Source organism: Mauremys reevesii, linkage group 4 (genome assembly GCF_016161935.1).
Source record: "Mauremys reevesii isolate NIE-2019 linkage group 4, ASM1616193v1, whole genome shotgun sequence".
In the NCBI taxonomy this organism is placed as follows: domain Eukaryota; kingdom Metazoa; phylum Chordata; order Testudines; family Geoemydidae; genus Mauremys; species Mauremys reevesii.
The window spans coordinates 111,862,213-111,869,661 of record NC_052626.1 but is presented as its reverse complement, the minus strand read 5'-3'; the positions used below and the strand labels follow the sequence as shown (position 1 = coordinate 111,869,661).

The window sequence follows — 7,449 nt, the reverse complement described above, 5'->3', positions numbered from 1 at the left end:
GGTCTGTCCCTGAAGCACTAGGGCTGAATTCTGCCCCATGCTGGCTCCCCCTTGGGCTGCTCTGGCTACCAAAGATTTCACCTAGAGAATTTGAAGCTGCCCTGAAGCAGCAGTTGGGGATTCCCGTGTGGAAGGTAATCACCTGTGGCTTAGCTGGCTTTATGCCACTCGCTCCTAGCCCCGCTCTTGTTGGAAGTAATGGGCCATTAAGAGCCCCTTGTGGGGGCCATTCCAGTGTGTTAGAGCAGCCCTGAGACGGCTTTAGCTTTTGCAGCAGCTGAGCTGGCTTCTGGGTGCTGTCGGGATGGAGGGTTCAGGAACCCAAGGTGCACCTGAGGATCAGGCTCCAGGGAAGGCCAGGCAGTTTGCTTGCTAGTATTTGACTGGCTTGCTCTCTAGACCAAGCTATAGTCTCTTTTTTTAAGGCTCATCCTGATCTTTTTACACTTTGGAGTTCAGAGGTCACAACAGAACGAAGCAGGGAAGAACCAGTATTTTTTACCTTTGATTGAGGCCCACGAGAGATTTGACTAACTTCTGCACATAGGCATTTTCATTCATCTTGCTGAGTTCACTGTTAAATACCCCGTCGGCGTGTCTCTGAGCCCTGGGAGTTTAGAACAGAAAACCAAAATGGGCGCAATGCCATGCTTTGGATGGGGTGGGTGTTTAAAACCATCCCTTTGGGAGAGGGGGGAAGCTGGGGGCAGGACCATAGCTAGTCATTAATAGAAATCATAATTACCTTGGCCCACAATGGGAAACGGGAGTGTTCCAAGTAGGGGTGGGGGAAGGAGGGTGAAAAGGCAAAGGTTCAAAACATAAAAGGAGCAAATATTTAGAGATTTAAGCTAATCAGATTTAAGTTAAAATGTCTTATGTTCCTTTCTAGCTAGATTTAGAAGAGCCGGCCCATCACCACATGTGATGGAATACACCCTGTATTCACACCCTACACACTGGTGTAGTAATCGTTCTACAAAGTATGCCTTGTGAGGTATCATTTGAAAACTCATAATCTGCTGGTCAGTTGTCCTGGTAAAATGAGTGTGGCAACATTGTGTGTGAAGTTATAAGTCCCCCTGTATGATGTTATTAACACATGTTCCAAACCCCACAGCACTGCCCAGGCAGAAGTCAGGTCTGTCCTAAACCAAGGAATGTGTGCTTGCCTGAATTTCCATTTAAGCAGTAAGCAGAGCCATCAAGCAGGGCGGGAAAACAAAGGAAGTTGAAACAGGTGATTTAAAAACCAGCAGGGAATATCCTTCCACACAGACTGTTTGTGGTCTTGGTCACAGCTGGGAATGTTTTTCCCAGGGGGACTGAAATTATAAAAAGGAGGGACAAACACCCCCAAGGCTTCCTGTGTGATGGTGGGTGAGTTGCTTAGCCTTTCTGTGCTGTAGTTCCCCATCTGTAAAATGGGGAAGGTACTGTCCTATCTCCACAGGGGTGCTGCGAGGAGAAATACAACAAAGACTCTGAGGTGGTAGGGTAATAGGGTACATATAAGTACCTGAGAGCAGGGGTGCTGGAACAGTTTGTATAGTGGAGGTGCTGAGAGCCACTGAACCAAACTGTAAGCCCTGTATATAATGGAAACCTCTTCAAGTCAGGGGGTGCTGCAGCACCCCTTCACCCCGCACTCCTAGTTCCAGCACCTATGCCTGAAAGAGATGGGATTCTCAAGATTGGGCCACTAGAGTGTCTCTTTGGGGCAAGGATCTGTACAGGTCTACTGAAATATCTGGCATGCTTTGGCATTATGTAAATCAGGTAATGATACTTGATGTAGCAAAGAACTTCTTCAAAACAAAAAACACACCTCACTTAAATGGATGTTTCACTGTAAAGAAATGTTCAGTGTGCACATACTATCACCCCTCAGGGGCTGTAGGGTCAGACCCTCAGGGGCTCTACTTCAGTGGAGTCACACTGATTTACCCTGGCCGAGAGCCTGGCACTACCCATGTTTTGTCAGCAGTTGGTTCGACTAAACTAAACTAATCTATACAAAGGCACTCTTAGCGTGGAATAAGAGTATGCACACAGGGAGCGAGCGCAGAGCAGCTACTGTGCTTTAAATTAATACCCTGGCTATTTTGTACTAATTTCCCCATGAATTCGCTATGTAGACAAGCCCTAATTTAGTTACACTGATGCAAACTTGTGTGTAGGCACTTAAATTGGTTGAAGAGTGAGTGGGTCATTTCAGTTAAACTTATTCTGTTCTGACTGCCAAAATAAGAGTGTCCACACAAAAACCTGCACTGGTTTAACCAAATCAGTTAAAAAAACCAAACAGTTGCAACTTCTGTATGTAGACAAGACCGTAGTTTTCTAGCTGCTGGCTCCTTAGAACAGAAAGTCATGGAAAGAAGAAGGGAAATGGAGTCCCAAAAGGATTCTTACCTCTCCAGAGCAGGAAGCGTTGCTGAGAGCTGAGACAGGACAACCACAGAAATAACTAGCTTCCAGAGTCCAGTCAGCAGGGAGGCCATGATGTCTCCTGAAATGAAGCACTAGGTTTTGTGAGCAGTAAAATGAATGACCCTGTTATTTGTTTGGAACAATTTACCGGTTGCACAGCACCAGATATTGCTGTATTGCTATGCTAATAACACCATTGTAATGACATAAGGTAGTTCTTGCCAACAGAGAGAGCACTCTGTGAAACGTAAAAGATGAGCAGACCCAAATAATTTGCCCAGCCAGTAAATTACAAGCTGTTTGTATTCTATATGCCCCAGTGAAACCACAGTTTGGATGTTTTAATGTTGGGATTCAGCACAATATAGAATGACTAGACTGGTAATGCATCTGGGCCATAAAACAATGGAGCAAATCCCGCTCTGTTGTAACTGGATCTAAGTCAAAACTCCAGGGATGAATTGGGCCATATAGTTAGAAATGGGAGGATTAAAAAAAAAATTCACCACCACTGAACACATTCAGCTGTCAAAATACCTTTAGGAAATCCAAGTCTAATATTTCAAACTGTCGGGCAAAAAAGTATATGCAACACTATAATTCATCCGCACAAGCTGGGGGCTTGCCAGTGCTCATAGCCATGTGCAAGCATCCACTTGACACAAGAAAGGGGTGAATAGCCAGTGTCAGCGTCTGCACCTTCAAGGGAAATCTTCAGGCAGATGTTTATACATGTATTGTTTAATTTTTTAAAAAAACCCTGAAAGATGATCACCTGCAGTTGGAGCATGAGATGTTTTATGGACATTGGGGGTGTAGCCAAAGCATAAATAAGGACAAAATCCCTCAGAGAAGGCAAGATCACAGGAAAGCCATGGGAAGAGAAGCATGTTCTACTCCATGCTGATGGAATGGAGAAGGAGGAAGTGGACAGTGACAGCCTGCAGTGAGTGCTTAATACATGAGAGGTTCCTTTCAGTGAGCTCTGTGTAAGCTGGCTAGATATGTACTGGCCTCCCTGTTCCCCAGAATCCCACAGAAAGAATACCTCAGCTTCACTAAATTCTAGTTAGAAGGATCACCTCTTAACCAGCAGATACCCAAACAGCTCCTTTCCGAAGCCCATGCCATCAGCACAAATTCCTTTAGCTTACTGCACATCTCATGGATGGGATTGTGTCTCTCATATATAAGCAGTGTATGCTTATTTTCTGCAGCCTGCTTCTCCAGCTGTCACCATCCTGAGCTGAACTTTTTATGCACTGCAGGTGATTTCACAACTTTATTGAACTTACACATTTACGAATGGTGCCATGTGTTCTCATAAGCCAGTAGATGGCACACTTTCTATTAATTATATCCATATCTCACCATTATGTGGGTCTTTCACATAGAACCCATGAAACGTTCCCCAGTCTCTTTCTCTACCTTGTTATAAGAGTTTACAAAAAAGGAAGCAGACACATGCACTAATCTAGACTTTACATTGCTCATCAACGGTGTTTAGAAAGGAAGGATGGTCAAGTGGTTAGGGCTTGGGAAACCTGGAGTCTAGTCCCTGCTCCATCACTGATTTCTTGTTGTGAACCTGGCAAATTACTTTGCCTCTCTGTACCGCTGTTCTTATCTGTAAAATGAAAATAATACTTCTCTACCTCACAGAGGTGAGCTGAGGAAAAATAAAGATTGTGATGTGCTCAGGTACTGTGGTGCCATATAAGTCCTTTGGATAGATAAATTAAACCACTATCCAGATCAAAGATATCATGGTTTTCTGCTTGCAAAGAAATAGATCCTAAATTTCAAAACAACACACATCATTTTCTCCCAAATGTCTTGGGTTCAAAACCCTCAGTACATATCTGTGTGTGTGAGAGCTAACAGCAGAATACTTCTGCAGAATTCAGGGTCCTCATGCTTGGATGCTCATATCAGAATCTGAGCAGATAGTATGAAAGATATTACTTAAGGTAGCATCCAGTTTGGAGATGCTAGGAGAGCTGTGAGGAGGACAGAAGTTCTGTTTCACAAAGGATTTTGAAATTTGGCTTTGTTCCGAATCAGAATGAAAACCAAACTTTTTTTAAATTGTTTCTGAAGGAAATTGCTAATACAAAATTTTAAAAAATTCAAACCAAAAAGTCCCTTCAAAACAAAAAAATCAAAATGTATTGTTCTGAAAATGTCAAAATGGGACATTGTTGGAACTTTTGCCCCATTTTTCTTCTGAAACAAAATTCCAGCAAAATCAACCTAGTTTTCAATTTCGACAGAACCATGTATTCTGACAGAATATGGTTCCCCTGCAATTCCTCTGAGGAGTTTACTATCCAAGGAGAGAGAAGTAGAGAGAACCAAATGGAACAGGAACAATGGACAATTTGCATGCAACATATATGCAAACTAACTAGATTCACCATAAGCAACACAGCATGTGCAGAGGGAAGGGGCCTTGCAGATGAGTTCTGGGAGGTTGTACTCTGCACAGGCAGCCCCATGGAAGAAGGCACAGAGATGACTGGTGAGAAGTTGACAAACAAGGATCAGATGTCATTAGCCTCTTTGCCTCTTCGCATGCAGACAAACCTTGCTATTGGTCAGAAAATTATTCAGCCCTCTCTAAACCCCTGATTTTTGGAATTGACTCACTACCTTGCTCTTGCTCTGCCATGTGAAGAATTTTCATTTACCTAACATTCATTTTTAACAGCTGACCCATTATTCTCTTACTATAACTAGGGGGAATAAAAATCATGAGCTAGGGCCACTGGATAACCATATTCTACAGTGCAAAGAAAGAGAAAACACTGAAATTCATGAGAAATGTGCCCCTCTGTCTAGTTCACCTCCCATTCAGCACCATTAACAAATTTCAGCATAGATTTTCAATACTTACTCTGCTATGTTCACGCAGGGCTTCTTCACTCTCTCACACCCGCGATATGCCACTAATCCATCGTTGCCTGCATCCCCTATAAATATTCAGCCCTTATCAGGTGCACTAAATTAGGTAAAGATGGAAATGAGAGTAACATTTATTAATGGCATTGATATCCTGGCAGAAATGTATTTTTAATTGCATTGTAAACCCAAGCAGGTAGGTACAGCAGTTTGATTGACCATTTTGCCAGTGTATGTTGGTTCCTGTTTCGGGCATATAATAAAACTAATTTGTCAGACAAACATCCCTGGACTGATACTGATGATATCAGTAATGACTAATTGGTTTTGAATGTCACCAGCATGACCTCTCCTAGCTTTAACTACCTGCTTGATGGGATTTTAATACAGTTTCCCCCCTTTTTGTTAGAGTTTTGTTTGCAAATAGCCGAGAGAGAGAGAGTGTGTGTGTGTGTACATACAAGGAACGCTCTTGATATGTGGACATATATTAGAATAATTTGCATGAAGTAATTGTCGAGATTCAGTATCTGCACAGTGGGTGAGGTTCTGGAACACCCTCCCAGTAGGAGTTGTGGAGGCAAACAACGTAACTGAGAGCTGGAAAAATGTATGAGTGCAGTTGCCTGATGGAGTTGCTTGTGATGGTGGGGGGCCGGGCTGGGACTCACTTACGTTCCTAAAGCTCATGCTTCAAAGTTTCAACTGGCCACCAGCAGGGGTCAGGAAGAGATTCCCCGCCCGCCCCCACCGTCTTATCCCCCAAATGTTTTCTGTGAGGGATTTTTATGTCCTTCCTCTGAAGCATCAGGGATGGCCACAGCTGTAAGTGGGATATTGATGGGGTTGGCCGGGGCTCTGGGGTGGCAGTGAGGTGATGGGCTGGCTGGTCCCTGCTCACATGTGCAGGGTCTAACTGAGGGCCATAGGTGGGGCTGGGAAAGAGCCCCCAGATCAGCTTGGCAGTGAGCGTGGGGGGGCGGGGGGTTCATCGTTCTCTGCAGCATGTGGGTGGTTCACTTGTCAGCATTATCTGAGTATATCTCACTCATTGCCCTGCCATTGTAGGGGCCTTGGGCACTGGTGCACCTCGATCCCTCCTATTCTCTGCCTCTATCACATTATAGTCTAATCTCCTGTGGGCTATAATACTTGGGTCTAATTTCAGTTGCTGGGTTTAGTGTGCAGGAGCTGGGTAGTGTTGCTGACCTGTGATACACAGGGGAGGTTGGACTAGATGATCTAATGGTCTCTTCCGGTCTTAAACTCTGACTCATTTGAGGGCAAACCTTGACTGGTCTTAAGTAGGAATAACCCTGGCTTTGGAGTAACAAGGCTGTTGCCGCTGAGACTGGAGTTGCCTGGACAGACCTGGGACGTGTCAATTCCTGGAATAGCAGAGTTTACTGCAGCTCAGCAGTGGTCTGCCTAGTTAGAATTGTGCAGGGATTGGGCATGGGCCTAATCAAAATACACTGACGTCAGTGGAAAGACTCTCTTTGACTTCTGTGCCCTTTGGATCAGGCTAGGTTCAGTCAATGTTCTTAAAGGGCTGGAAAGAGAGAGAAAATAGAATTATGCCCTTTCCTTGCATCTTCATGACATTTTACGTAGCTTGAAAGTATTTTTCATTAAAAAAAACAAATCTCCTTGTCCTCTACCATAGAAGTTTGAGGAATATTAAGTCTTGTCTTCCCTGTTTTTTTTCTGGAAGATTCTTTGGAGGAGCAGAGGATTGGAGCTTTCTCAGCTCTCAGTTGAAGAGATGGCAAGGACCTGAATTTTCACAAAGAGATCTTTTATCCTGACTGTTTGGCACACATTAGAGTTAAATGAGGGTTAACAAAAACAAACCGATAACAGAGTTGTAAATAATCTGATAGCGGGCCGGAATGTGACTCTAAGGCACAGCCTTGAACAGGGAATAGAGTGTAAATTTCACCACCCTCGGAGGAGCCCTTGGAGGCATTTTGACTCAGACACCCTTCTGAGGCACAGGAGCTGAATCATGGATGTACAAACCAAGAAGAAAAAAGCTTTCTGGCTTCTTTTAACATCAGAGGTAGCTAAAAAGGACCCAAGCAATTTTCTCCTTTTCCAGGGCTCCTTTAATAG

The 7,449-nt window shown here is 43.9% G+C and overlaps 1 long non-coding RNA gene across 1 annotated transcript; it reads right to left on the bottom strand.

Annotated features, from left to right (window-relative positions):
* Window positions 1–499: 499 nt before the first annotated feature.
* On the bottom strand, window positions 500–5,420 carry LOC120403002. Its single transcript, XR_005597411.1, has 3 exons — window positions 5,330–5,420; window positions 2,416–2,512; window positions 500–607 (listed from the first exon to the last, which is right to left on the bottom strand). It is a non-coding gene; the product is annotated as an uncharacterized LOC120403002 (long non-coding RNA).
* Window positions 5,421–7,449: the final 2,029 nt, after the last annotated feature.